The sequence below is a fragment of the Coptis chinensis genome, chromosome 1 (assembly GCF_015680905.1).
Source record: "Coptis chinensis isolate HL-2020 chromosome 1, ASM1568090v1, whole genome shotgun sequence".
NCBI classification, from domain to species: Eukaryota; Viridiplantae; Streptophyta; class Magnoliopsida; order Ranunculales; family Ranunculaceae; genus Coptis; species Coptis chinensis.
Genome location: NC_141456.1, coordinates 46,188,113 through 46,194,983, shown reverse-complemented (window position 1 = coordinate 46,194,983; position 6,871 = coordinate 46,188,113).

Genomic DNA, 6,871 nt, shown 5'->3' with positions numbered 1-6,871 from the left:
AACATGATCACCTTCCAGGACAACTCTGTCACGTCCACATGGGAGAAAAGGAGGTAGGCGCCTCCAAGAAGTCTACCAGTTCTCCTCAGTGGTGGCTCCCCCCACGCCTTGCTTTCGTAACTTCGGGGAGACATCACTTTTACTGAGGCCGACCTCAACAAGGTGTCTCCCACACAATGACGCCTTGGTGGTCCATGTCAAAATCAGCGACTGGACTGTCAAGTGCATCCTGATCGACCCAGGCAGTTCGTGCGACATCCTATTCTACCGCACCCTTAAGGAGATGAACATGCCCAAGTTAGTCATGATCGATCCAATAACCACCCTATATGGCTTCAACGGATCACGAGCCGACCCAATTGGAGACATCATTCTACCTGCCTCAGTTAGGTCGCACGAAGACAAGGTTAGCATCAATACGCGCTTCAGCGTTCTGGATGTCAACTCGTCCTATACTGCTATTTTAGGGCGCCGTTGGATCCACAAGATGCAAGCAGTGCCATCAACACTCCATCAGGTCTTACGCTTCCCTGACCCAAGAGGCATGATGGAGCTCAGAAGCAACTAGCTCGATGCCCACAATTGAAATCAGATCCTCTCAGTCAACAAACCTGCTGGGGCTTCACTCAAAAACAAGGGAGAGATCGCCAAAACCAAGCTGGCGGAAAACTTCATCTCTGAGGTCAAGACCTTGACCAAGACCCCCCGCAACGAACTCGCAAAGGAGAACACTGGGGGCTCGGTAAAAAACGTCCCTCCAGAAGTCCAGACCCTAGAGGTTGCCGCACCCCTTCCGATTAAGCAGACATCGCAAAAGACCAAGACCCCAGAGATCGCTCAACCCACTGAGGCGGATGCTCAGACCGAGCTGAAGGAAAAGGTCAACCTAAGAACTGAGGATGACCCCAAGTTCGTTTATGTAGGAGCTAACATTGATCCTACTCTCAAGGCACAACTTGTAAGCTTTTTATCATTAAATAAAGATGTTTTTGCTTGGTCGTATATCGATATGCCTGGAATTGATCCCAATATTGCATGCCATAAATTAAATGTTAACCCCAATTCTAAACCAGTTCGCCAACAACCTTGAAAGTTATCTTTTAGATTCCAAAAAGCAACAATGAAGAGGTCGAAAATCTCAAAAAAGTTGGTTTCACTAGGAAGGTCGATTACCCTGAATGGGTCGCTAACATAGTAGCAGTCCCAAAGAATAACGACACAGTTCGCCTTTGCGTGGACTTTACTAACCTAAATCAGGAAACTCCTAAGGATAGCTTCCCCTTACCAAGAATCGACCGACTTGTGGACCAGACCTGTGGCCACGAGCTCTTGTCATTCATGGATGCCTACAGTGGCTACAACCAAATCCCACTAGCAGAAGAAGACCAAGAGAAAACCTCATTCATGAATGAGCAAAGGAATTTATTATTCTGGCGTCCTCCCATTTGGCCTCAAGCATTTGGAGCGACCTACCGGCGACTTCGTCACCGATATGTTCCAAGACATGTTAGGTGACACAATGGAAGTCTACATAGACGACATGGTCGTCAAAAGCAAGAAAGCTGGAGATCACTTAGATCATCTCACACAAGCGTTCTCCAAACTTTAGCGAACTTAGATGAAACTTAACCCTGAGAAATGCCTATTTGAAGCGTCCTCTGGGAAGTTTTTGGGGTATCAGGTCTCACAACGTTGGATAGAAGCAAACCTAGATCAGATTCGAGCATTCTTGGACATGCCCGACCCAAAAACAAAGAAGCAGATACAGAAACTGTCAGGAATGGTGGCAGCTCTAAGCCGATTCATATTGAGAGCATCAGACAAATGCCAACCTTTCCTACAAATTCTCAAGAAGGGCGAACAGTTCTCATGGAACGAGCAATGCCACCAAGCATTCTCTACTCTCAAGGACTATTTGACAACACCACCTGTGCTGGCAAAACCGATTGATGGTGAAATGCTGGGGCTGTACTTAGATGTGACTGACTTCGCTATCAGTTCAGTTCTTTTCAAAGAGGAACAGAACACAGAGAAACTGATCTACTTCACAAGCAAGACATTGTTGCCAGCTGAGAAGAACTACTCCCACATTGAAAAGGCAGTACTGGCACTACTTTATTCAGCAAGAAAATTCAGCCCCTACTTCCAAGCACATCCAATCAAAGTGCTCACTGCTGCCACTAAAGAAGATCATCCTTAAAGTCAACAAGACAACTCGCATGGCAGTATGGGCAGAAGAACTCGGTGAACACCATATTGAGTTCACCCCAAGAACCTCTCAGAAGGGCCAGGTCGTCGTTGATTTCTTAGCAGATTTCCCAATTGACGACCTGAAATGGGAACTAGAGGACAACACAACTCGGCGATATGGTCACTCTTTGTGGATGGAGCTAGCAATCCAGGTGGCAGTGGAGTCAGAGTAGTCCTACTGTCACCAGATGGCTCTATGGTGGAAAAATCAGTTCGCATCGATTTCACGACCTCTAATAATGAAGCGGAGTACGAAGCCCTGATCATGGGACTCCGTATGGCGTTAGAGCTCGAAACTCAGGAGCTCAAGGTCTTTAGAGATTCACAATTGGTCGTTCGCCAGATCGCCCATGAGTATACCACCAATGAAGGTAACCTTTCTAAGTACCTTCAAGTTGTAAATCAATTACCGCCTTCTTTCAAAAAAGTCACCATACACCATTTCCTACGGGAAGAGAATCGCCACGCTGACAGCTTGGCGTACCTCGCGACCCAAACACCGAACTGTGACCCTAAGAAACTAATCATCGAAGTAGTTAATCGACCTACTTACCAAAATGAGCACGTCCTAGAAATTGCCGACCTATGCCACTCTCTGACACTCAGATGAGTCAAATATTGATGCAACCTATCACAAATTATATCCAGCTAGGCAAATTACCAATAGATCACATCAAGGCCAGACAGGTTCAATACCAGTCAAGTCGCTACTGCCTAGTAAATGACAAACTTTTCATAAAGTCCGCCGGAGGGCCCCATCTGAGGTGCATAAGCCCAAAATAGGGTTAGATGATTTTCGCAGAGATCCACGAGGGAGAATACGGAAACCACACAGAAGGTCGCTCTTTGGCTCACAAAGCGATCTCACAAGGATACTCGCCAAGAATGCAGATCGATGCCAAGAAGTATGTACGCAAATGCATTAAGTGCCAAACATTTGGCCACAACATCATCTAGCCAGCTCGCGAACTGATCAACATTGCTAGCCATTGGCCATTTCACATGTGGGGCTTGGACATCATGGGTCCATTCATTCCACAAAAAAACACAAGCTTTTGGTTCTAGCTACAACAGACTACTTCACCAAATGGGTGGAAGCGATTCCTTTGGCTCATGTCAAAGAATCTAATGTCAGAAACTTCATTTGGACCAACATCATTACCAGATTTGGCCTCCCCCACACATTGGTGATGGATAATTGCTCTTAATTCAAGGGGAAAACATTCAAAGAATTCTTGGCCAAGTGGAATATCGTTCACGCATTCTCCACTCCCCAATACGCTTAGACCAATGGTCAAGCAGAAGCTAGTAACAAAGCAATTATGGAAAACTTGACAAAGAATATCGAAAATAACAAAAGCCAGTGGCCAATGCAGTTAGAAAACATTTTATGGGCTTATAGAACGACAGCTCATTCTAGTACAGGCAAGTCACCGTTCTCACTATGCTACGGTACTGAGGCCGTCATCCCTACTGAGCTGACTATTACAACGACTCGATCTAAGATCGTCGAATCTGGTCAGAACAATTCCATTCTTGCACAAGAGGTCAACTTACTTGAAGAACTACGCGACCTAGCAGCCATTCGAGTAGCATCCTACCACCAAACTCTGAGGAAGACATACAACAAGCGAGTTAACCCTCGAAGTTTCCAACCTGGTGACCTAGTCTTGAAAAAGACTAAGGATGACTCGAAACTGGCACCAACATGGAAAGGCCCTTATATAGTAGAACGAGTCGTTGGCAATGGTGCATATTGGATCAAATCCCAAGATGGACAGGCACTTCCACGTCCTTGGAATACTTTCTTGTTAAAGAAATTTTATCAATAAAAAATTCCATTTCCATGAGTTCTTACTCTTAGCATTCATACACATAGTTTTTATTTTGCAGCAATGCACGACAATCTCTCAATGTTATCAAGTCGACACACAACTCGCTCTCTAAGAGCAGAACGCTCATTCGAACTAAAACGCTCTACAGGGCTTAAATGTTCACCACATTAAAAGGCTCACTCGATCCAGGGCTACATAGCTCACAGGCTACTTAGCCTTAACACTTCTCGCTAAGTTGGAGACCTATACTTTTAGGGTCAACTAAGTGCATAACGCTCTCTAAGAGCAAAACATTCAAACAAACTTAAACGCTCTCCAGAGCTCAAACGTTCTCTATGATCAAACGCTCACTCGAGCCCAGGGCTACATAGCTCACACAATTCTCACTAGTTGGAGACCTATACTCCTAGAGTCAACTCAGTGGAGAACGCTCTCTAAGAGCAACACGCGTACTTAAGCTAAAACGTTCAATCGAGCTCAAAGGCTACTAAGCTACAACACTTCTCACTCGTTGAAGACCTACAATTCTAGGATCAACGTACTGCAGAGCGTTTTCTGTAACAATCAAAATGCTCTCCTGAGCAATACGCTCAGTCGAGTTCAAATGCTTCATGGCATCCTAAGTCTTCCTAGACAACGGGACTTATATCTCTAGGTCAAATTCCTACTGAGATGTCAAAACAACATGCAACAAGCATTCAGACAAAAGTAAGATAATACTTCAAAGCAAGCAAACATTTCATAAGTTCAAAATACGAATTGCCTGAACATACTCAGGAAACCAGTTTTTTAAAACTACCGAACTGCCACTTATGTGGAAACCAGTTCGTCCAAATACCAAAATTAAAGCAAATACTAAAGGCGAACTGCCTAGATTGCCCCAAGTTATCAACTCTTAATGTATCTGGCTCATGCCACGCAACAAAAAGAATAAGGCGAACTGCCCAGGCAAGCCCAGGAAACCAGTTCTATTGTATCACAACCACTTAAAAAATTCAGAAACCTCACAAATCTCACAATAAGAAACATAGATCAAATAACATTGGACAAAGCTTCGGTCTGCAATGGCTCCAAGTCATTAGGAATACCACTCTCAACATCAGCAGGCAGAACGGCAACAGAGTTTTCTGGAACGTCGATAGGCACCTCAGTTCGTTCAGCAACAGCAACAATACTGATAAACGGAACATTACTAGCATCTCCAGGTACGTCAAGCACACTTATACCTCGAGCCCCACGTTCATGCTCTTCTTTCAATTGAAAGTACGTCTGCTCCAGTCCATCATAATCTTGGCACACAGCGTCATACGCTTGTCGAGCTTTCTGAGCAATCGATTTGCAGTTCTTAGCATACTCAATGACCGTACCAACCTTTTCCTACAATTCGGCAATCGAGCTGGCCATTGTCGACCTCTCCAACACAACGTCATTGTACATTTTCCTTAGACCCTCCATTTCTTTCTTTTTAGCCTCTTGAACGATCTGCACGTTCACCAATTCTTCCTTAACCTTCTCCAGCTCGCCTTTCTCAGCTTCACTTATCTGGGCCGTCTGTTTCAATTTCTGATACCCAGCAAGCAACTACAAAAGAAACACCAACGTTAAGTCCAACCACAAGACAGAAAGATGACAAATAAGATGAAAGCTTACCAAGTAATAAGCCATATCCATGGTCCTCAGATTCTCATCCAGATCTTTGGCATCCAGCTCCTTCCTGTCACCATCTAGAACAACTCCATCCAAGATACAACTAGTAATGGGTGCCGACTGAAGCCGCGGTGATTGTTTTAGCGCAAACTTCTTCCCCGTCCTCTCACTAATGTAGGCGAGGTTGCGATCTAGGTCATCACCCCCGCCGCTGAAACCCGGTTTACCACTTTCTCTAGCAACCTTTTTCTTTACCTCCCACATCAACTTCCAAACTCATCCCTTTCTCAAAACTATCCAAGTCGGGTATGCTCAGATCGAGCCCGCCCCTGGACCTCGAGCTCCTGGTCGCCTTCCCGCCAGTTTGCTCGGCAAAGCACCCGACCCACTACCAGCAGAGCAGTCGGCGACCCTAGCCACCTTGGTGGCCCTAGTATCAGGTGCATCTGCCTTCCGCTTAGCCAGGATGCTTGGCCGGCGAGGCACAAATCCGATCTCCTCCAGGTCTAGAGGCGAGCCCTCCCTCGACCTCTCTGCGGAAAGAAACCCCCGCGACCGCCCGGTGCCACCATGGACAGGTCGCCTCAGAAACCACCACCGAACCCAGAGGTCCCAGCTCCTCCGGCAGGACGCCCATACCCAGAATAGTTCTTATTCCTTTCTTCCCTAGTAACAATCCCACTGTTTCCCCTTTCCATTAATGACTCAGTAGACGACTCACTATCAATCAGACCACGCACTCGCTTCTTTTGGTTCCTTCTCTTCAAACGTATCTGACGACCTCCCCTCTCCACAAAGTTGTTCGCTACTTCGGGCAGCCTTTTTTGTTTCTGAGCTCAACTTAGCTTAGAGAACTTCTCAATAACCCCAAGTGAACTTCCCCTGGAAACACTGACATCTGCAAAACGTCAAAGAGATGAATCAAATTCAAAACCAACTACCAAAACAGATGAGCAACAGACAACAAAGCGATACATACCAGCAAAATTACAAACCCTAGTTTCAACACTAAACCCAGGGACACAATAATTTCCAACCACCAACAACAGTCACTTTTCCTAGGGTTCGTTGCTAACCCCATCCAGGACGCTCGACTTCCCAGTCAGTGTTTGGAAACTAAAATTGTTGGCCCTGAACCG